This window comes from Carassius auratus, chromosome 18, assembly GCF_003368295.1.
Source record: "Carassius auratus strain Wakin chromosome 18, ASM336829v1, whole genome shotgun sequence".
Lineage (NCBI taxonomy): Eukaryota > Metazoa > Chordata > Actinopteri > Cypriniformes > Cyprinidae > Carassius > Carassius auratus.
The window spans coordinates 10,829,878-10,856,182 of NC_039260.1; the positions used below are offsets into that span (position 1 = coordinate 10,829,878).

The 26,305-nt window shown below is 37.7% G+C and overlaps 1 long non-coding RNA gene across 1 annotated transcript; it reads left to right on the top strand.

Moving 5' to 3' along the window:
* Positions 1-401: 401 nt before the first annotated feature.
* Positions 402-7,642, top strand: LOC113118789 (uncharacterized). Its single transcript, XR_003294374.1, has 3 exons — positions 402-513; positions 1,698-1,849; positions 7,589-7,642. It is a non-coding gene; the product is annotated as an uncharacterized LOC113118789 (long non-coding RNA).
* Positions 7,643-26,305: the final 18,663 nt, after the last annotated feature.

The following is a 26,305-nucleotide window of genomic DNA, read 5'->3' on the forward strand; positions in this document are numbered from 1 at the left end:
ATCATAACACCTATGGAACGTCGCCAGAAAAAAAAAAAAAAAAATGTTACATATCAGGACACAACTCTGTATAATGACATGGGTATGACACAGGTATTACAAGGAGAGGGTGACTTATGAGGACATAACCCATGTTCTCATTTTTCAAAATGTAAATCATACAGAATGAGTTTTTTTTAAGAAAGTAAAAATGCTCAGAGTTTCCTGTGAGGGTTTATGTGTAGGGTTGGTATAGGGCCATAGAATATACAGTTTGTACAGTATAAAAACCATTATGCCTATGGGATGTCCCCACTTTCACAAAAACAAACGTGTATGTGTGTGTGTGTGTGTGTGTGTGTGTGTGTGTGTGTGTGTGTGTGTGTGTGTGTGTGTGTCTGCTCTTGTTTCAGCATGACCGCCTCAGACAATTCACTTCTGTTAGTGAGAAGAGCTCAAAGCAGGATTTAATTTTCCAACTTATGTTCATTTTGTAAAACATTTCAAGGGTATGAACATCACTGGCTTAATAAGGTAAAGCATTTTTATTGACAAATGAAACTATAGTAAATGTTTATTTCATAAAGTATGCTATATATAATCACTGGTGCACTGTATATGTTTTGACATGATTGTACATGTTTGTGTTTTTTGTGAAAACAACATTTATGCAATTTTTTTATTAAAACGTGATTTATAAGTTCAATAAACTTATAATAAATAAATGTCGAGTTGAAATATTGAAAATGATTTGCTTTAGTAACATGCTGTCATATTCTTAAAAATAAGTCTATTTTAAATTGTAATGTTTTCATATGTGTGTGCTTGTTTATATGATTCATCAGAGCGACAATTTGTATAATTACACAACTTTAACACTGATATAACAGGTAATTGTAGTTTATGAAATTTCTAGAGTTATCATAATCCAGATCACTTTAAACAATATTTTATTAAAAATGTTTGTATGCAGAATTTGTGTGATGGATAGTTGTACAGTTTGCATAAAAACATTATGTCTATGGAATGTCATAATGGAATGTAGTAATACTCCAAATGTTTGTAATCATGAGCATGCTTTTCTAAATTATAAATGATAAAACATGATGTTTCTGAAAATGTGAAAGTTTACTGTGATGGGTAGCTTTAGGGGATGATAGTGTATAAAATGCATTAATATAATGTAAATATAAATATGTAAATATAATAATATAATTTCAATTGAATTGAATTATGTCAATGTAAAGCCTCCATATAAATTTTTTTCCCGATCCTGGTAAAATGTACAAAGTTTTTATATTTTTAGTGATGACAAAAACTAGCGTAAATGTTTTGATTGGTTTTATATTATGTGTGATCACATAATTTATTTGTTTTACTTTAAAAGAACAATAAAACTCTGGAGAGTCGATTGAATGCTCATGCATGCATGAATTATACAGACAGGGTGGTGGGGTGATGGGGGGGTTCCAACTTAAACATTTCATTTGAAGATTTGTGATGCTTGCACAAGGAAGACTTTCTTCTGAAAATGTAAGGGTAATTGTATTTATTTATGATCACCAATTTATTAATAGTCATGTTACCTATTTTATTTAAATTCTTTTTTTACAACCATTAGATTATATATGCAAGCATTATATATGATCTCATGATCTGATATAACTGTTTATTAATTATTGACCTTAAAACCAATATCTTTCTCACACCTCTCATAGAGTGTGTTAGAGAGAGCAAAAACACCCTGCCTTGGAACGCAACTGGACACCGGATGGGGAAAGACCCCAGATGTAGGAACAAGACCATTCAAATCTGCAAAAAACATTCCTCAGGATGGAGCATAAAATCTTAAAAAAACAATCCCCAGGATGTAAGCCATCTCCTGTCACTGCTCTGAAACAGTCACACATTTGTACAAATATTTTACGTCATGCCCGGAGATCAAAGCTTGACGTTGGAATTTCCCATATGCAGACATAAATGTTGATTAAATGATTAAATTATATCAGATTTTTGTTTTGATTGTGGATAAATCCTTGTTAAAACTACAAAGTAATTCAGTCAAGAGCAGTAAGTGATTTACATTAATTTTCTTGGATTAACATTAAAGATACCGAGAGCAGAGCTAGTTAGGGGTCATTATAATGATACACATCCGAATTCTTTCTCAACTGTTTACTTTCACTTAAAGCTGCGGTAGGGAACTTTTGACGCTCTAGTGGTTAATAAACAGAACTGCTTGCGTCTTGCGGAAGAACATCGTAGCCGGAACTACTTCTCTCTGTTTATGTCTATGAAGAATCACAAAGGTACTGGGTTACTCCGCCGCGGTACCCCCGAAGCAATCTAAAATAGTCAGAAAATATACACTTATTATAGGTGCACCCTAGTGATTCAGGACAAGCTAAAAACACGGTTTGGAAAATGGATTCATGGTGTACTCGCTTATTATATACATTTTTCTACATTTTGAACACAAACAAAGTTATGGACCGCAGCTCTGATTGGTTATTTTTTACCGGGAGCGGTCAGTAACTGCAAATGGCAATAGGACCAGTGGGAGGGGCCAGAGGAGCTTGATTTTTTTCACAGATTATCTGTCTCATATTCTACTGTCAGGACATAATGACAGGTTTAACAAATATGTAAAAAATATATATTTACAAAAGTTACCTACTGCAGCTTTAAGACATAACATTTTTTTTTTTCGGACACACTTTCCCGGCACGAATAGCCTACTTGGTTGAGCTTTCCCATGTCTTGTGTTTAAATTATTTAAACTCTTTTGAATGTTTAAATTGGCACGGTTTAGATTTAGCTCTTAGGCTGGCCTCAGCCAGTCGTTTGACATACCCCCCCACCCCGCCCCTTCAGCCGTGGGCCCCTATGATCATCACCACCTTTCACCCCACTAGCGATGGCCCTGGAAGTCTACTTACTTCCTCTCCAGCAGATATCTCCTCGGAATCTCTTCCAAGTCTTTCTCCAGCATCTATACCGAGGTATGTCCCCCATCACTCATCATTTGTCAGCCTGTTAAGTCTCCTGTAAGAGGATTAAGATTGTCATGTTATATGAGATCATTTGATCTCAAGCTAGTGTCCACTACAGCGAGTCACAAATCGGGCAACCAACTTGACCTCATCTACACGCGCTGTTGCTCTGTGGACACCACTTCAGTTACTCCACTGCACACATCTGATCACTTCCTCATTACTGCTAACCTAGCACTTACTCCTGAAGTGGCACACACTCCAACGCAGGTCACCTTTCGACGGAACCTACGCTCACTCTCTCCATCTCACCTATCTGCTGTGGTTTCATCCTCTCTTCCACCATTCTCTCAGTTTTCTGCTCTGGACATTAACAGTGCTACGGACACTCTTTGCTCCACTTTAACATCTTGCTTGGACAACTTTTGCCCACTGTTGTCTAGACCAGCACGCACTGCCCCATCTGCCCCCTGGCTGTCCGAGGTTCTCCGAGAACATCGCTCTAAACTCAGGGCTGCAGAGAGGAAATGGCAGAAATCAAAAAACTCTATGGACCTCAGTGTGTATCAATCTCTCCTCTCTTCCTTCTCTGCAAATGTCTTCACAGCTAAAACATCCTACTACCACAACAAAATTAACAGCTGCTGTGATGCTCGGACACTCTTCAAGACTTTCTCTTCTCTTCTTAATCCGCCGCCTCCACCTCCTCCATCGACTCTTACAGCGGACGACTTTGCAGCTTTCTTCACAAATAAGACAAGATCCATCAGTGACCAATTCTCCACACCGCAGACTGAGGAAAACTTCACAATGACCGATGCACACTCTTTATCCTCCTTCTCCCCACTCTCAGAGATGGACGTCTCCAAAATTCTCATGTCCAATCATCCTACTACTTGTCCACTTGATCCTATCCCCACTCACCTCCTTCAAGCGATCTCTTCTTCAGTCATACCTTCACTTACTCACATTATCAACTCTTCTCTTCAATCTGGAACATTTCCCTTAGCATTCAAGCAGGCTCGGGTAAGCCCACTGCTCAAGAAACCATCTCTAAATCCAGCGCTTCTTGAAAACTACAGACCGGTATCCCTGCTTCCATTCATTGCAAAGACACTTGAGCGGGCTGTGTTCAACCAGCTTTCTATGTTCCTTGGACAGAACAACCTCCTGGACAGCAACCAATCTGGCTTCAAAAGTGGCCACTCAACTGAGACTGCTCTGCTCTCGGTTACTGAAGCCCTGCGACTAGCAAGAGCAGCTTCAAAATCCTCGATACTCATCTTACTGGACCTGTCTGCTGCTTTTGACACTGTTAATCACCAGATTCTCCTGTCCACCCTCAGAAAGATGGGAATCTCTGGAACTGCTCTCCTGTGGGTTAAGTCCTACCTCTCTGACAGATCATTCAGTGTGTCTTGGAGGGGTGATGTTTCAAAGTCACACCACCTTGCTACTGGGGTTCCTCAAGGCTCAGTACTTGGACCACTTCTCTTCTCCATCTACATGACATCTTTAGGATCTGTCATTCAGAAGCATGGCTTTTCTTATCACTGCTATGCTGATGACACCCAACTCTACTTCTCATTCCAGCCTGATGACCCGACGGTAGCTACTCGCATTTCAGCCTGTCTGAGTGACATTTCTAGCTGGATGAATGACCATCACCTTCAGCTTAACCTTACAAAGACTGAACTACTGGTGATTCCAGCTAACCAATTGATTCATCACAACTTCTCTATACAGCTAGGCTCGTCAACCATAACTCCTTCGAGGACAGCCAGAAACCTAGGAGTTGTGATGGATCATCAATTAAGCTTCACTGACCACATTGCTACAACGACCCGGTCCTGCAGGTTTGCCTTATACAACATTAGGAAGATTAGACCCTTCCTGTCAGAGCAAGCAACCCAACTTCTTGTCCAAGCTCTTGTTCTCTCTAGACTGGACTATTGTAATGCTCTCTTGGCGGGCCTTCCTGCATGTACTGTCAAGCCCCTGCAAATGATCCAGAATGCAGCAGCGAGGGTTGTCTTCAATGAGCCAAAAAAAGCTCATGTTACTCCTCTCCTCATCAGGTTACACTGGCTACCAGTAGCTGCTCGCATCAAATTCAAGGTACTGATGCTTGCCTACAAGACGACCACTGGCACGGCACCAACTTACCTAAACTCACTGGTTAAATCCTATGTGCCCTCAAGAAGTTTGCGTTCTGCAAGTGAACAACGCCTTGTGGTGCCATCCCAAAGAAATTCAAAATCACTCTCACGGACCTTTTCCTGGACTGTGCCCAGCTGGTGGAATGACCTCCCAATCTCAATTCGTACAGCTGAGTCTTTACTCATTTTCAAGAAACATCTAAAAACTCATCTTTTTCGCCTGCACCTAACCTACTAACACCAGTACTTTTCCTTTTCTTGTCTCTTTTTTCATTTAATAAAAAAAAAAAAAAAAAAAAAAAATTATATATACCTGGCTATGCGTTCTATACTAGACTAACTGAGACTTGTCATGGCACTTGTATTCTGTTGTTGTTCTCTTGTTGACCTGACTGCTTCTATTGTTCTCATTTGTAAGTCGCTTTGGATAAAAGCGTCTGCTAAATGATTAAATGTAAATGTAAATATGCAGTGTATGCACTCCGAGTACAAATAACCTCTGCATGCTAACATTCAGAGACACCTGCCTCTATCAGACATGAGCATGACATGGCTTTTTCTATTTTAATTTCAAGGTTAATTTCACTTTATCAGATAGGCCGCCCTAGATCTTTCCTTACTTTATTAATAATGAATATATATTTTCACCCAATTCCAAAATGAACTTAACAAACACTGTTTCTTTGCTTTACTTTACTGTGGATGCATTTTTAAACAAGACAGTTCCACACAGGCTTTTCAGAGAGACTGAAAATAAAATTTTAAATGACAAAAAACTGACATTGGTGGTTCCTTATAAACAATTATACAATATTTGATTTGTCATAAACATTAGACAATTGTGAATATCACAGTTGATATAAAGGTAAAATGGTTTTATAGCTGGATCAAATATACAGTCGGATCATATTCAGCAAGATTTCCTACTCTCAGCCATGAGAATAGGAAATGCAGACAGCTGCAGTCTGGAAAAACTGGATAAAGGATACGTGAACAGAAATGAATATTTGTGTCTGGTAAACTTCCATTCACCCAAAGCCACTTAAAAATGTCATCTCCATCTGTAGTCTGGAAACATTTGAACATGCTCCAAAAAACGAATTGCTGTTGGAGAAGTTGAAAAGTCGGTAGACACTGTCATTAGTCTACAGTACAGACAGAACTAACAGGATGCAGCTGCTATAGTCTGAGAATCCAGACAATTGGAACAAAAAATGATGTATTTGAGACACCATGTCTCATAAAATGTAAATCATAAAACACCAAATCACAAATGCACAATTTAGTTTAAGCAAATAGCAAACAGATGCCAAAAGGTACATTTTTCCACTTTGTGAACAGGGTGTGTGTGTGTGTGTGTTACACTAATCTAGTAAAGCACAAAAATCTACAGTTGGAAGAATTTATGCAGTTATACATAAATCAAATGTATCAATGTAGGATTTTATATTTTCAATTTTTATTTTAATTCATTCAATGAATCAATCAGTCAGTCAGTTAATCAATCAATCAATCAATTGTAGCATTTGGACTAATGAGACGTGCATCCGGGAGGCAGCAACATATAGAGCTGTGTGCAGTCTCCCCAGCCTTGTGAGATGGCTCTCGACCACAAAGAGTTAAGCCCCCTACCCCATCCCCCCCCCCCCCCCCCCCCCGTCTTGTGCACCGTGTCATTTACATTTCTCTAGGCTAAAATAATATCTCAAGCTTAAAGCTGAAGTAGGTAACTTTTGTAAAAATGTATTTGTGAAACCTGTCATTATGTCCTGACAGTAGAATATGAGATAGATAATCCGTAAAAAAATCAAGCTCCTCTGGCTCCTCCCACTGGTCCTATTGCCATTTGCAGAAATTCATCCGCTCCCGGTAAAAAACAACCAATCATAGCTGCGGTCCGTAACTTTTTTTGTGTTCAAGATTTACAAAATGTATATAATAAGCGAGTACACCATGAATCCCTTTTACAAACCGTGTTTTTAGCCTGTCCTGAATCATTAGGGTACATCTATAATAAGTGTTTATATTCGCACTATTTTAGATTGGTTCGGGGGTACGGCGGCGGAGTAACCCAGTACCTTTGTGATTCTTCATAGACATAAACAGAGAGAAATAGTTCCGGCTACGTTGTTCTTCCGCAAGACGCAGGCAGTTCTGTTTATTAACCGATAGAGCGTCAAAAGTTACCTACCGCAGCTTTAATGCTTGATATATTTGTAATACATTAACATTAAAACCTTTTTAGCTTTCTCTTTCTGCTAATTGTATGTAGCAATATGACAGCACCCAAAATACTATCAAACACTCCAACGCAGCTCCATTCTTCATGAAAGATGGATAAAAAGGCACAGAGGAAAAAAAAAACCTAGACAAAATTGGAATTCACCATCATTGAAATGCCCTTGATCCGACATTTCTCTCTCTTCACTCCCGACATTTTTCACATCTTTATTTCAGGACTGCTGCTTGCAGTTCCACTGTGGCCCACAGGACCAGCAGGCCCCATTTTACAACCATGTCTATATAAAAATATATTTAAAAATAAACTGTAAATAAACAAGTTATGTGACCAAAATGTATCAATATTTTATGAGTCATTCAGTGGAGCATACAATTAAACAAAGTAAATAAAATGATAGTAATAATAAATATTCACTGAAAATATATAAAAAAATATATATATATATATATATTTTTTTTTTTTTTTTTTTTTTTTAGGTGAATTATCCCTTTAAATATATTTAAGCCCACAAACCCACTGAACAATTTAATGTTAGCATTTACATAGTAACTTTACAAATAACTATCCATTGAATAAAAATGTCATTTTTAAATACCGAATTCAATTAACTGTAGTCACCCTATAAGTAGCTGAAAGTCTAATTTAAAGATAGCCGTAAGTTATGGCAAGCTTGATTCTTTGACATGAGAGAGGTGCGCTTGTTTATGGGCATTAGGGAAGATGTTGAAAGTTTAAATTTACTCTGTAACCATAGTTTCAGAAGACAAAGGAAGGTCTGTAATTTACACTCGTCTACACTATCAGGAAACTGTCTGACCTTCAACAACTGGGAATGTAAACAGTCGCACAATGGTTTTAGGATGATATCACAAAAAGAAAATATATATATTGTGATTATTTCCATTGCAGTGCTGGGCATTTAAAGTATTAGATAAAACACCCACACATATTCGGAAGATGACATAAATGTTTGAAATTTCCGAATGGAACACAAGAAAATCCCAAAGGTCAACTAGTGGATTATGTATGCAGTGTAAAAGCACAAGATAACAGTACAATTGATATGGCAAATATATATATATATATATATATATATATATATATATATATATATATATATATATATATATATATATATATATATATATATATATACATATAAGTATGTATTTAAAAATTGGTAAGGAGGCCACATTTCAAACAAAAGTTGGTAATTTGTTACATAGACTAGGACCGGCAACAGTGAAGGCTCGATCACTTCTGGAATGGAACCTCAGTCTAAGAACAGAGAGGAGACCAAGACTGCTGGATCTTAGTGACAAGATATGATGGTGCTTATTTATGAATAGATTTAAAAGCAAAAGTTAAAATTTTCAAAACAATTCTGAATTTGATTGGAAACCAGTTTAGTTAAATAAGAACGGTTGAGATGTCCATGCAGCAGAATTTGAGCATAATTCCCCAAGAGCAGTGTAGCTCTTACGTAACTGCCAGCGCAGCTCCTTTTCAGCCACTCGCTGAACAGAGCAGACAGACAGAAGTGTGCGCATGTGCTGGGAAAGAGAGCCCTTGCGTTCGTGCAGAAGTCAGCTTTAGATGCGTAATGTTTTAATTTTCTACAAGTAGGATACACAAGAAGGTCTTTCAACTTGGACACACAGGTTATTGTGGTAATAAACCACAATAAACAGCAACCGTTCGCGTGTCCTACATGTTTATGATATTACTGACCAATATTAGAAAACATTTAGATAGAATGAGTTTTACACAATGATATAATAGTGGTCTCACATGGTGAGCTCACAGTATAAGTGCACAGTGAGTGTGCAGTGACCTCATGTTGGGACCACATTAAGACCACACAGTGAATGTGCAGTGACCACATGTTGGGACCACAGTAAGACCACACAGTGAGTGTGCAGGGACTTCATGTTGGGAACACAGTATGACCACACAGCGAGTGTGATCAAATTGCTTACTTGATTATAATGGGTTTTGTTGTCTTTTGTTGTGTTGTGTCACAGCACTCATGTCCAATGTAGACAGGGTGGTAGTTACACTGAAACATTAATAATATAAATGTGACAGCTGAGCCTATGTTTTTCAGTCAGTTTAACCATTTTACCATCATTGGTATCCTAGATTTTAACAAGCCGATAGTTAATTTTGGTTTTAGTTGATTTGCTCAAACTCAATTGCGTAACCGTATTTAATGAGGATTTTACTTGACCACCCAGGTAGCCTAATAATGGCCCAGATTGGAAGAAATTACTCTGTCCAGCTACGGTTACCAGACTCAGCATGGACATTGAATGAATAATGCCCCAGAATTGCCCTGAGTCTGGCTGCCAAAAGTGGCACTGCCACATTGTATGGAATTACATTTGTTTCAATAATAATGAACAAAACTTTATAAAACTGAACGTAACTTTTTCAGAAACTATCAAAAATATGCCATTACAAAAGAAGAAAAAAAAAACAATGAAAACGAGAAAAATGAACTCAAATATACTTAATTCTTTGTTAATGTTCTTCAAAGATTAGTTTTCGCTAATCGTGGATTCTGAATTCATTGCCACAGTGTTTTGACACAAACCTCTCGTGGGGGCGGGTTTAACAGTGATCTACTCTGATTGGATAGTGAGCTTTTGGTAGACAGGTGCTCTCTGACTGGGAAGTACAGACGCCACCCAGTGGCACACATATTGGAAAGCTCTTGTGATTGTGATTTGTATTACTAAATATGTAAATAATATCTGGCCTTTGATCGTCTCAGTCTGCAAAGATGAGCTCTTGTCCTTCAAGGCAGCCTGAAGTAAGCTTGTGTTACTGAATGGCAATAATAACCCGCAACAAACTGTAGCACACTGTAACATGAAAAACTTATCGATGTTATTGGTTACTTTATTAACACAAGCTTACTTCAAGCTGCCTTGAAGGACAAGCGGAGGAGGAAGATGATGCCGCTCCGTGTCACTGTCTCCTGAAAGCTCATCTTTACTGAGACGATCGAAAGTAAAATATTATTTATATATTTAGTAACACAAGGCACAACGTATTTCATACAAATCACAGCGATTTTTTCTTTTTCTATTTTTATTAATGCAAAGAACAAAAACATACAAAGGTATAAACATAATATCCACCACAAAAAAAAAAAAAAACATGAAGAAAAAGAGGGCCAAAATCTAAACAAAATTAAACAAGGAGATCAAAGGCAAAGCAAATCTAACAGTCCTTATTGCTTTCTTATTAGACACTGAGATTACATTCAAATAGTTTTCCATTTCTTTTAGGAAAAAAAGAGAAGACAGGTTTATAGTTGGAGAATTTGCATTTGTGAATGTAAAATTTGTTTAGGAAATTAAATTTTTTAAATTAATAACAAAACTGTTATTTTAGTTTGTGGGGTCAGAGTCATAATACCCAAATATAATGTTTTTCATATGTACTGAGAAGCCTGGCAAAATCTTACACTTGACAAACACACCAATGTGTGTAGTGTAGTGACATGACCAAAATAAGTGTACAGTTTCTTCAGAACTCGGACAAAAAGAGCATGTAAGATCAATGTCATATTTAAATCTTCGTATACACTTCTTAACAAGGTAGAACCTGTGTATGAGCTTAAAATAAATGTCTTTCACTTTGTCTGTGAAAAATATGTTTTTGCGGTAGAGACCCGATTTAAGCTTTCCAATATGCTCAATATTCTTGTCTTCTGGCAATTGACAGCACACAAATAAGATTCCAAAGCTAGTGTGCATGTCTTGAAACTCATATAGCAAAAAATAATGTTAAGTTCCCTTAACACCTTAAAGCTTGTTTCATTATATGAATTAAATCACTAATTTTCAAATGTAGTTAAAGAAAAAAAAGAGAATGTTGGATAAAAGGGAAACAAACAGAATAGTGTCAGTGCTACATACTATATACAAAATTGTAAATCCAGACACACCCCCAGCACTCCACCTAAACTGGTCCGGGTCTGCAAGGCCATATCTTAGCCAAAATCAGACCAGCCCTTTGCTGCTTTTCCACTGAAATTACCCAGAACAATGTTAATGTTGTTTGTTTAAGCCTTGTAGCTTCTGGCTTTGTGGTTGTACCTTATGCATTCGCGTGGGTTGCCTTCATGTAGTGTAAATGTGCCGTGTCTCAGTGCAAATCGGGGCAAATCCGCACATCCAAAGCTAAGCCAAATCTGGCAACCATTACTGGGCCAAAGCTGTCTCACTTTTGTTGTTTCGCTTCCAGAACACAGCCGAATAAGGCGAAACTCAGCTGCAATTTTCCAGTTGCAATTGGATTGCGCTGGCTACCTGGGTAGCTGGGAGACTATAATTTGTACTCTGCTAGTGAATAACTAACGATTTGCTAGCAAAATGTCGAATTCACAGTTTCGCTAAAAGTGTATAAGATGACAAGTTAAGCAACTTTCATTCTGAGCACATGCTGTTTAGTAGCTAAGCTGTGTTTTCTTTTTTTCTGTTCACAGACATGATGTGACCATGCAAAGGCAAATGTAATAAAAAAAACATTATTCTTCTTATCCTGTAGTTAGCTTTAAAAGTACAATTTGTAAGATCTTTGCAGTAAAATATCCGAGAACCACTAGGCTAGTGTTATATATTTTGTCCAGCTGATTACTAGCAATATCTCTAATGTTTTCAACTACTTGTAAATCATGAGAAAATGCCCATTCTAAACAATGACACGGGGCAGTGCCTTTAAGCTATTCAATAGTTATTAAAAAGACACACACAATAAGTGATTAGAAACATGATAGTCAAATGTGTGGGTTACATATATAACTCACACTCCTCCGTGGGACTCGAGAACAGTGAGTGGAGCAGTTGTTGCTCATTTCCAAATCACTCTACCAGCCTTGCTCCGTTCCCACGGCTCTCGGATCCACTTGTCACATTCTTGTTATATGAATCATCTCCAAAATGATACCCTGCAAGAGCAGAAAAAATTCAGACCATGTGATTGATGAGATAACATATGATTTGTGACACCCTGTGCACAGGCAATATCTAATTGGTCGAGACAACATTTGAGGTGTGGCCAAAAAGCCATTTTAAATAGACAGCACACCATCAAATCTGGCTCTTAGCTTTTTCTCTCAGCCTTTGCTCTTAGCCATCCCTTTCATCATTAATTTATTTTCCGTTCTTTAAGCGCCATTCCAGCGTGCGTCGGCCTGCACGCCTGCTGCTACTCAGCCATGATGAGAAGAAACACCACCTAATCTCGTCAAACTTTACTTCTGTTATTTTACTTTAGTTTCTTTTCTTTTCCGTTGAGAATTTCGTGTTCTGAGTTAAGTTTTGTAACACGATGCCTCAGAGTCCGACCTTGAGTGCCTGCCTAAAACTACAACCAGCCAAAAACTCTGCATCTTCAGACAACTCCCAACCATGGGTTTCCCAAGACGTCACTTCAAAATCTTCTGAACTTCCAGCCAACCAGCAACCACGGGAAACCCCCTTTTAAACAACAAAAAAGGGAACCCCCTTTGCACAGGCAATGCAAGTGACTTAACTCCAGACTCTGATCTAAGCTGATGTAGCTATCTAATATAATTGTTACCCCACTGAGGAACTCAATGCGAGGGATAATTAAGTGTTGTAATTAAGTGTTACACATAAAGTGTGTAAACTTGGGATTTCACAGTTTCATTCTCTTGAACTCATTCTTTCCTAACTTTCTATCTTCCTGCAACTTGTGTGAATGTGTGAGAGCATGCTTATATGTTAGATTAGTTTATATGTCTTAGATGTATCTAACAAAGCTTTATTAATGTTGAAAAGAGAAGTATCTTGTGTTTTGTGCTTACAAGTTAACGTCTTAAACTGCTGATCTTGTTATTGTGCTAATTAATAGTGTTTTCACTATACTTTGGATATTAATATCCATTGCAGAGGTGATGTTATATGGCTCGTTCAGTGAATCACTTGGCCGTCTCAGTGATCAGCCATAAGTGATTCTGTCTAAATTCCCTTTCAATCAATCAATCAATCACCTTTATTTATATAGTGCTTTAAACAAAATACATTGCGTCAAAGCACTGAACAACATTCATTTGGAAAACAGTGTCTCAACAATGCAAAATGATAGTTAAAGGCAGTTCATCATTGAATTCAGTGATGTCATCTCTGTTCAGTTGAAATAGTGTCTGTTTTTATTTGCAATCAAGTCAATGATATCGCTGTAGATGAAGTGACCCCAACTAAGCAAGCCAGAGGCGACAGCGGCAAGGAAACGAAACTCCATCGGTGACAGAATGGAGAAAAAAACCTTGGGAGAAACCAGGCTCAGTTGGGGGGTCAGTTCTCCTCTGACCAGACGAAACCAGTAGTTCAATTCCAGGCTGCAGCAAAGTCAGATTGTGCAGAAGAATCATCTGTTTCCTGTGGTCTTGTCCTGGTGCTCCTCTGAGACAAGGTCTTTACAGGGGATCTGTATCTGGGGCTCTAGTTGTCCTGGTCTCCGCTGTCTTTCAGGGCAGTAGAGGTCCTTTCTAGGTGCTGATCCACCATCTGGTCTGGATACGTACTGGATCCGGGTGACTGCAGTGACCCTCTGATCTGTACACAGACTGGATCTCGTGGCCACGGTGACCTCGGAACAAGAGAGAAACAGACAAATATTAGCGTAGATGCCATTCTTCTAATGATGTAGAAAGTATGGTGTTATGTGAAGTGTTTCCGGTTCCGGTTTACCTAATTAATGCAGCCTAAAAACTTTAACGGATTTGGATATTAAAAGCATATTAGTATGTTATGTGTATGCCAGGTTAAAGTCTTTAAAATATTAAATGATTCCCTTTGAGCTAAATTGACCCGTTTCCCTTACATGCATCACATTTATTTTAGTTAACTGTCGTTTAGTTAAGATAAATCACTGTCATTGTCTGAATAGAAATTATAATGAAGAAAGTAAAGAGGAGACCATGTGATGATTAAGCAATGGACATAGCACATGTATAGACTGTCTGAATATCAAAACCTTTCTGAATAAAGGAAGCTGTGCCACCAATATGAGCCCAAACAATAAAGATGATATAGTACATTTGAGGAAGGTCTAAATATTTTCCATAATACACTAATCTTTTGGGTGTTGGCTGTTCTTGCATTTTTGGGAAATTACCATTGAAGTTATGCTTTGTATTGTGAAGGCCAAAAGATGGTTATTATAAGAAGGATTGAGAACAGACATCTGTGAAATGTTTCCACAAGCACTCAGGAAAGTTCTTTTTGCCTGTTTAAAATTATTGTGGTTTATTTTATGTGGCACTGTTTAAATCTATTAAGAAAAAAAAAAACACAGAGATGGATTTTCCTACTGAAAAAGTACAGTTTTTTACAGACTCTAGGAAACATTTCTCAGTATTTAGGTCACTTTTGCAAAACTCTTCACACAGTGAGCACAACAGAAGTCTATGTGGGCTAAACTGAGGATCAGTTATCATTGCTTTGGCACAAAATGCTTTCAATGTACTCCCAAGTTTCATAAATTCTTTTCTCAGTCAGACACAACAACTGCCAAAACTCTTTGTACGTACAGGCCAATTTGCACATGCTTACATACTGTTAAACTTATGTTCAAAACAATAACCTATACAAAACTGAATAAGACAGCAATTTTCTAAATTTCTACAGTAATATTTTAATGAAATATATTTTCAATCTTAAAATTAAATGCTATAAAAACATTCATAAATATGACCATCCACATGATCAAATGTCCCTTCTGGATGCAATGAATGCTGGATGCCTGGACATATCAGCAGAAGATTGTCAGGGAAGGATCAGGCTTATTCCTAGGTGTACAGCCCTATATGACGTAAGATGTGATTTGGATGAGAACCTGTGGCCAAATGGAGAAGACTGAGTAGATCAGTGGATGGTGTGTATTTTGGAATTACTCAGTGCAAAAAAAAAAAAAAAAAAAAACATAAAATATTGACAAATTCTGCATCATGTCTGATTCATTCCAGTAACATATATTGCAGTGAATTATAAACAGAGTTGTGTCTTTGTTTTACACAAGAAAACATTGTATAACGCTACATGTTGCTAGTGTTTTTTAGATCACTTTTTTGTAGGTGAAAAAGTGTGTTTGTCGGCTGTTAACCTTTGCTAGTGTTCTGGAAGAATTAGTTGATTTGAGACCTCAATAAAGTGTTTTGCTATTTGTAGTGCATTTTGAATGTGAAATGAACTGCTTTGTCTAGCTGAAAGTTGGTTAGGAGAACTGTGTGAAGAGTTTTGCAAAAGTGACCTAAGTATTGAGAAATGTGTCCTAGCGTCTTTAAAAAAAACTGAAACATATTAACTTATAGACATACTGATATAAAAATTTTAATTAAACTTTATTTGGTATACTATTTATGCACAATGCAGATTTCTGTGTAAGTGTAAATATTTTTAGTACACTTAGCATGAAATTAATATACTTCAGATACATTTCAGTATTTATTTAGTTTTTCACAAGGGTGGGAAGAGTTGATTTAGGTTTACCTCAGATTATTTATTTATTTTTACTTATTTATTTGTTAGTGATTCTCATGTGATGCACACAAACTGCATATTCAACCATCTAAATGTAGGGCAGGACCTGTATCGCTCCTTAGCTCTCTTACGCCCCTTTCTACGTATTTTTCTTCTCTCCTCCCAGTTCTTCTTGATATTTTTCTTGATTATTTCATTAAAATTTTCCATTCTATAACTGCTGCAGGAGAAGAATTGCATACCTCAAGGCAGTCATGGGAATATTTGAACCTGCTTTTCTGAGATTTTATTTAGAAGACACCAGGTTTTATTCAAGTAAGTAATGCAAAATGCATTTGTTTCAGTGTTCCAGTTTGTGTCTTTGAAGACCTTGCGTTGTGTTATTAAGCAACAGCTAAAATTTAATGGTTTCCCATTTGGGTGAAACCTGATATAGACTGATATATGAGGCATTTACATTGCATGTTTTTTTTTTTTTTTTTTCTGTAAAAAATCTAAGCCTAAAATCTAAGTCCCCCACATAACAAATTATAGAAATGCAAGTGTACATTTCAGTTAAATAGTGAGAAAAACCAGTGTGCTTGTGTAATACAAAACCCGCCACCAACACATTAATTTCAGATAAAAGTATTTTCTCTCTCAGGCTCATTCCTTAGGATACACTTTGATGTACATCAACTCATTCAACTTACACACCTGTTTCAACACTGCTGATGTTTGCACATCACATTTCCATGACTTTTTTTCCTTCAACCCAACATTTAAGTTGTCTTATTAGTTATTCCCAACTACCAATAAAAGCACAAACAAGTACCAAATAAATATTCAGTGAGAGGAGATAGCATAAACACTGACACCCTGTGTCTTAATAGTTCATTGGGTTTAAAATGTGTTGTATGGCTTTTCATAGTTTCCACTGAGCTCTTGTTTAATGCTAGCCAGACAGCTGTAGAAATATTGTCACTCCCAAATGTTATTTTGTGTTAAATATTGGTTTACTGATTTTCTTTCCTCTTGAATACTGCCTGGGGATTTGGGTGAATGCTGTTTTTAATGAATGTTTATAAGGGTGGAGACTTCTTGAAAATGCTTGGAATGTCTGCAAGAGCTGGCCAGCTCCGGAATACAGAGAGGAAAAAAATGGTCTTTCTGATAATTTGCTGAAAACCCGGAACCAACATGGTATTTATGTCTCATTTTTTCAGATTGTGTCTAAGATGAGAAATATTTAGAACAGCAACAGATTTCTCTCTCTTGGCTTATTACCCCAATCCCTTTCTTATAATCAACTAGAAGCTCACATTTAAATCTTCTAACTGATTATGGCATTACATATAGCCTACTCTATCAATGTGTGGTAATGGACCAGATCATTTATATTTCTAAATCAAAGTCACACAAACAGACTCTGACATTCACAAATCCAACACAAAACCAAATAACAAAATTAAAACTAACATTAACATTTTAGTTGGACTGGCATGCATTTGTGGATTACCTTGTACTGTAAATACAAAATGTTAAATTTGTGCAGTTAAATGTGTCTGATAGACAGAGACTGTTCAGATATATAATGTAGTAAGCAAAAGTTAATTCAGTGGGTGATAATGTGTTAGTCAAGTGTTTAATGGCCTTGGAATATAAGGTTCTATCTGAAGTTTTTGTCAAAATTGAGTTATTTACATATTCTTATTGTGACAAAATTTTCTGGCATTTTCAAAATTCTGTAAATTTTCAGACTTTTTATTTAGAAAACAGAAAGGTTCTATCTACAAAGTCAAACTCCAACTTGGTTCTATAAGGTTCTATCTGTGAGCCAATCAGCACTTCGAATGCACAAAAGAAAACTAATCAGGATCAACTTTCTTTGTCATGTTGCTGGACTGCTCTGTGACAGCATGAAATGCCGCGTTCCAGGCAACCCTTAACCCGTGTTTTTCCAACCTTTTACCCATGAAAGTGCACTGGAACAGCAGCAGTCAAACCCATGAATTCCCACCCGTGAACTCGTACTTCTGTAGATTGATCACGCAGGATGCGAAACAACAATACCCCCCACCCCTCCACAGATAATATTGCCTGCGGATGTTGTCTTCATGCAAGTGGTACACGTTGAAAAAAATTATTTGAGGACAAGATAATGTTGCAATAAAATTAATAATCTACCTACAATTTCTTGTGCTCAGGAGGTTTGGTGTGACTTGCCTGGAACGCTACAAAGTCGTTGATTGTGGTTTGAAGTCGTGACTTACAGGATCAAAAACCTGCCTGGATTGCAGCATTAAAGATTAGATTTTAAATATTTGAAATGTTAAATATGTTAATAAAACATATTCAGTTAAATGGTTTTGATTGTTTTTTATCTTTAAAAGAAGAGATTAAAAAATTATGAAATAATGCTTTCTGAATGTCTTTTTCTGCGCAACAATAGTTAAATATCTGATGACTCAATAAATGCAATTTTTTCCTCAGAGTGGTACTTTTTTATAGACATTGACAAAATGAAGTTTTACACATAGTTACCACAAATCTTAAAAAATAAAATAAAATACCTGACCTGAATGGTTTTACTGCATAGCAACAAAATGTATGAAATATAATAACATAATGAAATATAAAAATATAAGGGTTTCATAAGTTTCTTTTTTTAATGCATTTTGGCAACAGCGTTTTGGGCACTGAAAACACATATTTTTGAAAATGGGTTTCAAAGTACAAGTTTTTTATTACGGCACCATTATAGTTTCCGTGTAAACACCCAATACAAGAAACTTTGGAAACAGTGACATCATGCGTATATATATATATATATATATATATATATATATATATATATATATCGTATGTAACTAATGTGGTTATTTTCTATAATGCATTTCTATAATAAAAATAGATATCTGATATGACTTAATATATAATTAGCATTAAGGTATTCTTATTCTCAGAGATTATAGACTAAAAATAAAATTAAAATTAAAATAAATAAATTCCACAACCATCAATAAGGTGCTAATATGCACTAACCATGTAAATGGCCATTGAACAAAGGTAGAAAGAAACAGCATCTGAGTCTGTTTCTGTCACGTTTGGTGATATAGGAAACACGGAGAGATCCAAGTGCAAGTAAGATATTTATTAAGGGGTAATCCAAAAGGGTAAACATTCCAGGCAGGGTCAAAACCAGAGAATCCAAATAAACATGAAAACAGACAAGAACAAAAGGCAGGATCAAGACTACGGAATAACAAGACATTAGACAAGGACTCCGTGACACATACTCAGTTAGACCGGGTATAAATGCACAGACGGTAATGAGGGAACTGGAGACAGGTGGGGAATAATCAATTAACCCAAACAAGGAGGAAGGTGACCAAATAAGGGAACAGACAGTTCATAAGGTGACAGACACCATGGGAAAGGATCCAGTTATGTTCTTCCAACTTTCTTCCGTGGTATCTGCTCAAGCTCCTGTGCTGGCCACAAATCAACAACAGCTGCAGAGACTCACCTCTCCTGCAGAGGAGCTTGTAAAAGCACTACAAGCTCTTCACATGACCGCTCCAACAGGGAATCCAACACCTACACCAGTGCCCGCTGCCGCGCTCACCGCTCCCGTATCGACTCCCGCATCACATGGTGTTTGACTCTCACTTCGGGGAAAAGTATGACGGTTCCCCAAGCAAGTGTAAGGGCTTTATAATGCAATGCTGAAACCATTAGATAGAACATATAAATAAAGGCAGTATATTGAGGAGGAACTGGGTAAAGGATTTATCATACCATCAAAATCACCAGCTTCAGTGGGATTTTTCTTCAACAAGAAGAAGGACTGGAGTCTTTGGCAATGCATTGACTACCGGGCACTCAACGAGCATAAAATTCTGCTACCCATTGCCCCCAGTGCCTTCGTCCCTAGAGCAGCTCCGCAAGGCCAAGTACTTCACGAAATTAGATCTACGCAGTGCCTACAACCTGGTTCACATTCACAAAGGGGACGAGTGGAAGACAGGCTTCTCGACAACTTCCGGGCACTATGAGTATCGGGTTATGCTGTTCGGACTTGCCAACAGTCTATCTATGTTCCAGGCCCTTATTAATAGTAATAATAGTTCATCCTAATCTATTCCAGGCCTTTGAAACCCATGTCAAGCAGGTCAGAGTGATTATTCAGCTACTCATCCAACATCAGCTCTACACCAAAATACAGAAGTGTGAGTTCCATCAAACACAGATATCCTTCTTGGGGTATGTAATTAGTGCAAAGGGGGTAACCATGGATAATAAATAGGTGCAGGCAGTATTAAATTGGCCAAGACCATCCTCAACCAAGGAACTGCAGCATTTCCTAGGATTTGCAAACTTCTATCAACGTTTCATAAGAAACTTTAGTGTAATAGCAGCACCTCTCACTTCACTGTTACAGGGGAAGAGTCAATGTCTCTTAAAACTCTTAAAACTTAGGCCTTTGGCCAGTAGGGATAATTTTATGGACAGCCGTCTAAATGTCCAAGGGGCCACTCCCATGGAAATGGTAGAGTTGCTACTTAGTGTTTGCCATGATTCTGGCCTGCACTCCCCTCAGCGCGGCGACGTGGGTATACTGTTCCCCATAGCACCCCTTAGAGGATGCAGTTCGAAGTTCACTTGAAAGGGAACATCTCAGGTAACGAATGTAACCATGGTTACCTGAGTAGGGAATGAGACACTGTGTCCTCTATCTCCTTGCCATGCTTCAGACGCAAGCTTCAGATGAATAAGTGAATGATGTGTTCTCCTGGCACTTTTTTACGGTCATGCCGGTAGTGACGTCAGAGGCTGTCGCCGACCAACTCGTTGATGTTTTTTCAATGTATGCTTCAGACACGTGGCACAACGAGATGTTCCCCATAGTGCCCCCTAGAGGACACAGTTTCTCGTTCCCTACCGAGGGAACCATGGTTACATTCATATGCTGAGATGTTTAAATTCTTTTTTTTTTTTTTTTTAATTCAGATACTCGGTCATGATGTGATGTATAGATCTGTCGTTGGTCAAAAGGTATCACATGATGCAAAATCGCAGGCCAAAGTTCACCAAGTTTGGAACGCAGTGAAATGTGAGCGCTCTGTGGAGCGATTTTATGTTTATTAATGTCATTTATGTTTTTGTTAATACAGTATATAGCATTAGTCAATGATATGAATGTAATATGGCAAAGATGGATGCACTTTTGGAAGTTTAATATATATATTAAACTCTCTCTTACATACATATATATATATATATATATATATATATATATATATATATATATATATATATATATATATATATATATATATTGTGTTTATAGTTTGGATTTTGAGAAGAGTGGATCCTTGGAGTAAAACAAGGTTGAGATCAACTGGGTAATTAGTGACCTATAAGCACAGTTGACCATGTTTCAAAAAAGGAGAACCACACAACAAAATGAATTTAAAAAAAAGTTCAAACTGCCATATCAACTATCGACAAAGTATAACATTTGATGATTCAAATAATTGCCAGACTAATAGATGGCTCAAAAGAAAATCCAACACTATATTCTGGGTAATTTATCCTTTTAGGAAACCAATTATATATTCTTATTGCAGTGATCATGTAGTTTATAATTGTGCATCTGTTTCTATTATCTGTTTAGGAACTGTCAGTGGCTGAGCCAATATAGATTTTTCTAACAGATACAATACAATGATATTCACATAGGTAGGTGGTGCAAGACACTACAATGACTTTTTAAAAAACATCAAAAGTTTATTGACAAAACTTGTAAAAGCTCTGACACATAAAAACTGACATCAAAGAACCCGCAGATTATGTTGTTGCCTTACATCACTTAAGTTTGAGCCAACAATTTGTGTTTGAACACAATGCAAAGATTACAGTCAAAAGGCAATTAGTTAACATCTGCATAAAAGGGAATACCTCTGCCTATACAAGGTAAACATACATAGCATAAAGCAGCACCTGGTTTACCAAAAACTAGGCTCAGCGTCAGCTTTGACTCTGACCAATGGCAAATTGACAGCCTGGTATGTATGAAGGATAAAACCTGCAGTAATTAAATGTTAAAGTAAAAAAGAGATAAATTAAACAAAAATATGTAATAATAGGAAATTAAATTAAGTAATAAATTATTTGATTCAGAGTAATCAGTATCTACTAAATGAACCTATGAAATGGGAATAAAGTGCATAAGATGCATAAAATACGATGCAGTAAGTGATTATGTTGGGTGTTGCAATGTCTGGGGTACGTTAATCTGGAAAGATAAACTGTTGCTACTCTGAAAGACATAAAACCATTAGATAGAACATATAAATAAAGGAAGTATATTGAGGAGGAACTGGCTAAAGGATTTATCATACTTTAGTGTAATAGCAGCACCTCTCACTTCACTGTTACAGGGGAAGAGTCAACGTCTCAATTGGACACCCGCCAGCAAACAGGCTTTCCAGGTGCTCAAATTCAAAACAAGGTTGAGATCAACTGGGTAATTAGTGACCTATAATCACAGTTGACCATGTTTCAAAAAAGGAGAACCACACAACAAAATGAATAAAAAAAAAAGTTCAAACTGACATATCAACTATCGACAAAGTATAACATTTGATGATTCAAATAATTACCAGACCAATGATATATTCTTATTGCAGTGATCATGTAGTTTATAATTGTGCATCTGTTTCTATTATCTGTTTAGGAACTGTCAGTGGCTGAGCCAATATAGATTTTTCTAACAGATACATGTTACATCCCCTTTGGTCTGTTTATGTGTGTTAGGCTTTGTGGGAGGTGTTTGTTTTTATCCAGGAAGAAGACCGGATTGGTTCCTGCAGTCTGATTGGTGTCACGCCCTGATTGATCCGCTGACACCTGGACGTGTATAAAAGCCTCCTACATTACTGTCTTCATTAGCCTTGTGCTCACTCGATACTTTGTCTTGCCTGACTTTGCTTCGATATTTGGTACGCCTGTTGAGAGTTTGTTTAAGTGGAAAGAGTTTGTTTAAGTGGAAAGAGTTTGTTGAAGTGGAAAGAGTTTGTTTGATTCTTGTGAACTGCCATATTTGTGATAACGACCACCGCCTGTTTAATGACTTAGATTCCAGATAAACCCCTGAACTGATACCTGTTTATACTTTTGTTTTTATTTTATTTTGGGAGGTAGGGAGTCCGACGCCAACCCTTTGTTTTGATCTTTATTGCCTGTTTTTGATTAGGGAGTTGGGGAAGTAATTGTATTTTATTTTATTCTATTTTGTGGAGTAGGGCAGTAAGAGGTACATATAAATTAGTTATTTTGTTTGTTATTTTTGGCTCTGTCGGCTCCTGAGGTAAAATACCCAATTGTATTATTTTTGACCTGTTAAAATTCAATAAATATTGTTCCATTTATTACCACATAAAAAGAAACCGTTGCATTTCCTTACTTTTTTCATGTTATGTCCTTTGCCCTAGACGGGGCGTAACATGAAATTGGGGGCTCGTCCGATTCTTTTTTTTTCTCTTCTTTTCCTAAGACGAAATTACAAACTTGTTTTTCATCAGTGAAACTGGTCGATTTAAGTATTATTCAACTTGTTGTTTGCCTGGGATTTTTACTTTGTGTGGGAGGAAACGTAGGGGGCGTGATGACGTCAAAATTTGAATTGGAAAAATTTACGATCGATCCCACACATGAACAGTTTGATAAGTGCCGTAAAGACGATTTATTAGTGCTTGCAGATTTCTTTAATATTCGCGTACCTCGTCATGCACTTAAAAAGGAGATAAAGGAGATGTTGCGCATGGAGCTTATAAAACAAAAGGTCTTACCGGAAGAGGGTGTGGCTCCGGGTGTTGCTTTTAACCTAGAACTTGAAGGTTTGGGTGCTGCGGAGGCGGAACTCAAATCTGGCGAAGTCGATGGCATAGATCCCATTGCCCCTTCACCGGGTGAGAAACAATTGGAAATCCGTTTAAAAGAATTAGACCTGGAAATTAGTCGGCAACAGTATCAGAGTCAGCTGCTAAATGTCCAGGCACTTGAGCTTGAGACGCGGCGTGATGTCCGACTGAAAGAGCTGGAGGTCGAGTTAAAGACCAGATTTCAGCGCCCTTCTCCGGAGACAAAGGAGAAGGTTATTCCAGGATCAGTAAGTGCCTCATCTGGTGCATCATCTCCTCTACCTTCAGCGTCGCGAACTGCGCCGGTAAGTTCTCCTGAATTTGATATTAGTAGACAAATTTCGCTTGTTCCGTTGTTCAGAGAGAGTGAAGTAGACACATACTTCACTGTTTTTGAACGAATCGCGACCACATTGCAGTGGCCTAGAAATATTTGGCCTTTGCTTTTACAGTGCAAATTGGTGGGAAAAGCACAGGGACTGTGCTCTGCTCTAACATTAGAGCAAAGTTTGGAATATGATGCGATTAAAGCGGCAGTGTTACGTGCGTATGAGTTAGTTCCGGAGGCTTACCGTCAGAAATTTAGAAGACATGTAAAAAACCCCAGCCAAACATTTGTTGAGTTCGCTCGTGAAAAGACCACTTTATTTGAGAAATGGTGTGCAGCGAGTAAAATTACGACCTTTGAACAGTTGAAAGAGTTGATTTTGGTTGAGGAGTTTAAAAACTGTATATCTGAAAAAATTGTGGTCTATTTGAACGAACAGAAAGTTTCATCTCTTGCTGATGCTGCTATCTTTGCGGATGAGTTTGTGCTTACTCATAAAGTAATTTTTTCATCATCGCGATCTTCGCAACGCACCTCAATAGATCGTACTCACGATTCTAAGCATTCGGTAGTTTCTCAAAAGGATGATTCATCGCTCGATACCTCTTCGGTAGCTAGAGAATGTTTCTACTGTCATGAAAAGGGTCATTTGATCGCTGCTTGTCCAGTACTGCAGCGGAAAAATCTGCGGAAGACTCACAACATATCTAAGAGTGTAGCTTTCATTCATGTACCGTCTTCTGACTCCTTAAATTCTGTTGACCCGACATTTGAACCATTTGTATGTGATGGAGCAGTTGCTTTGTCTAACTCTGATTCAGAGTTCACACCTGTACGGATTTTAAGAGATACGGGGGCTGCGCAGTCGTTTATTTTAGCAAGTACGCTATCATTCTCACCTCAGTCTAGTTGTGGATCGGATGTGTTGGTTCAGGGAATTGAACTGGGAGTACTGAGAGTTCCTTTACATACCATTTACTTGCGTTCTGGCATTGTGACTGGTGAAGTTAAGGTCGCTGTACGTTCTCAGTTGCCAGTGAAAGGGATTTCTCTCATTCTTGGAAATGATCTTGCTGGAAGTAGAGTTAATGCTCTACCAGAGGTTACAGATATACCGTGTGTATCAGGGGAAGATGATGTGTTAGTGCAGGAATTTCCCAGTGTATTTCAGTCTTGTGTTGTTACTCGGGCACAAGCCCGAAAATTTGAAAATGAGGTTGATCTTTCCAACTCTTTTATGTGTTTAGAGGGGTCAGATATGAAAGCCAATGATGAAAATGATGTTTCCTCAGATGTGATTGTTGGGCTTAATTTTGATTTTCTTTTTGGCAAGCAACAGCTAATCAGTGCCCAGAAAGCGGATAAAACCCTGTTATCGAGCAGTTCTTCTGTGGTAGATAAGACTGAATTACTTAAACATGCAATTGCCTATTTTCTAGAGGACGGCGTACTCATGCGAAAGTGGAGCCCTGAGAAAGTGAAGCATGAGTGGAGCACCGTATTTCAAGTAGTCGTTCCACAATCCTATCGCGGGTACGTACTGAAGCTAGCCCATGACCATGATCTTTCTGGACATCTAGGAGTTAGGAAGACCTATCATAACCTCTTGAAACATTTTTATTGGCCAGGAATGAAATCCTCTGTGTCCCAATATTGCCGTTCGTGTCATTACTGCCAAGTTGCAGGAAAGCCTAATCAGGTTATTTCTCCTGCACCTTTAAGGCCAGTCCCAGTGCTAAGTGAACCATTCGAAAAGCTTGTGATAGATTGTGTAGGACCTCTGCCTAAGACTAAGTCTGGACATGTGTATTTGTTGACTATGATGTGTTCCGCTACTAGATTCCCTGAAGCCATCCCACTGCGTTCGTTAAAGACCCCCAACATTGTGAAGGCCCTGGTGAAATTTTGCACTACTTTTGGTCTACCAAAAATTATACAATCTGATCAAGGAACAAATTTCACCTCGCGCCTGTTTCGTAAGGTAATGAAAGAACTGAATGTTACCCACGCTGTGTCAAGTGCCTATCATCCTCAGTCCCAAGGTGTCATCGAACGGTTTCACCAGACTCTAAAAACTATGATTCGTACTTATTGTTTACAACATGAGAAAGATTGGGATGAGGAGGTACCACTTTTGCTGTTTGCTGTTCGTAACACGGTGCAAGAGTCGTTGGGATT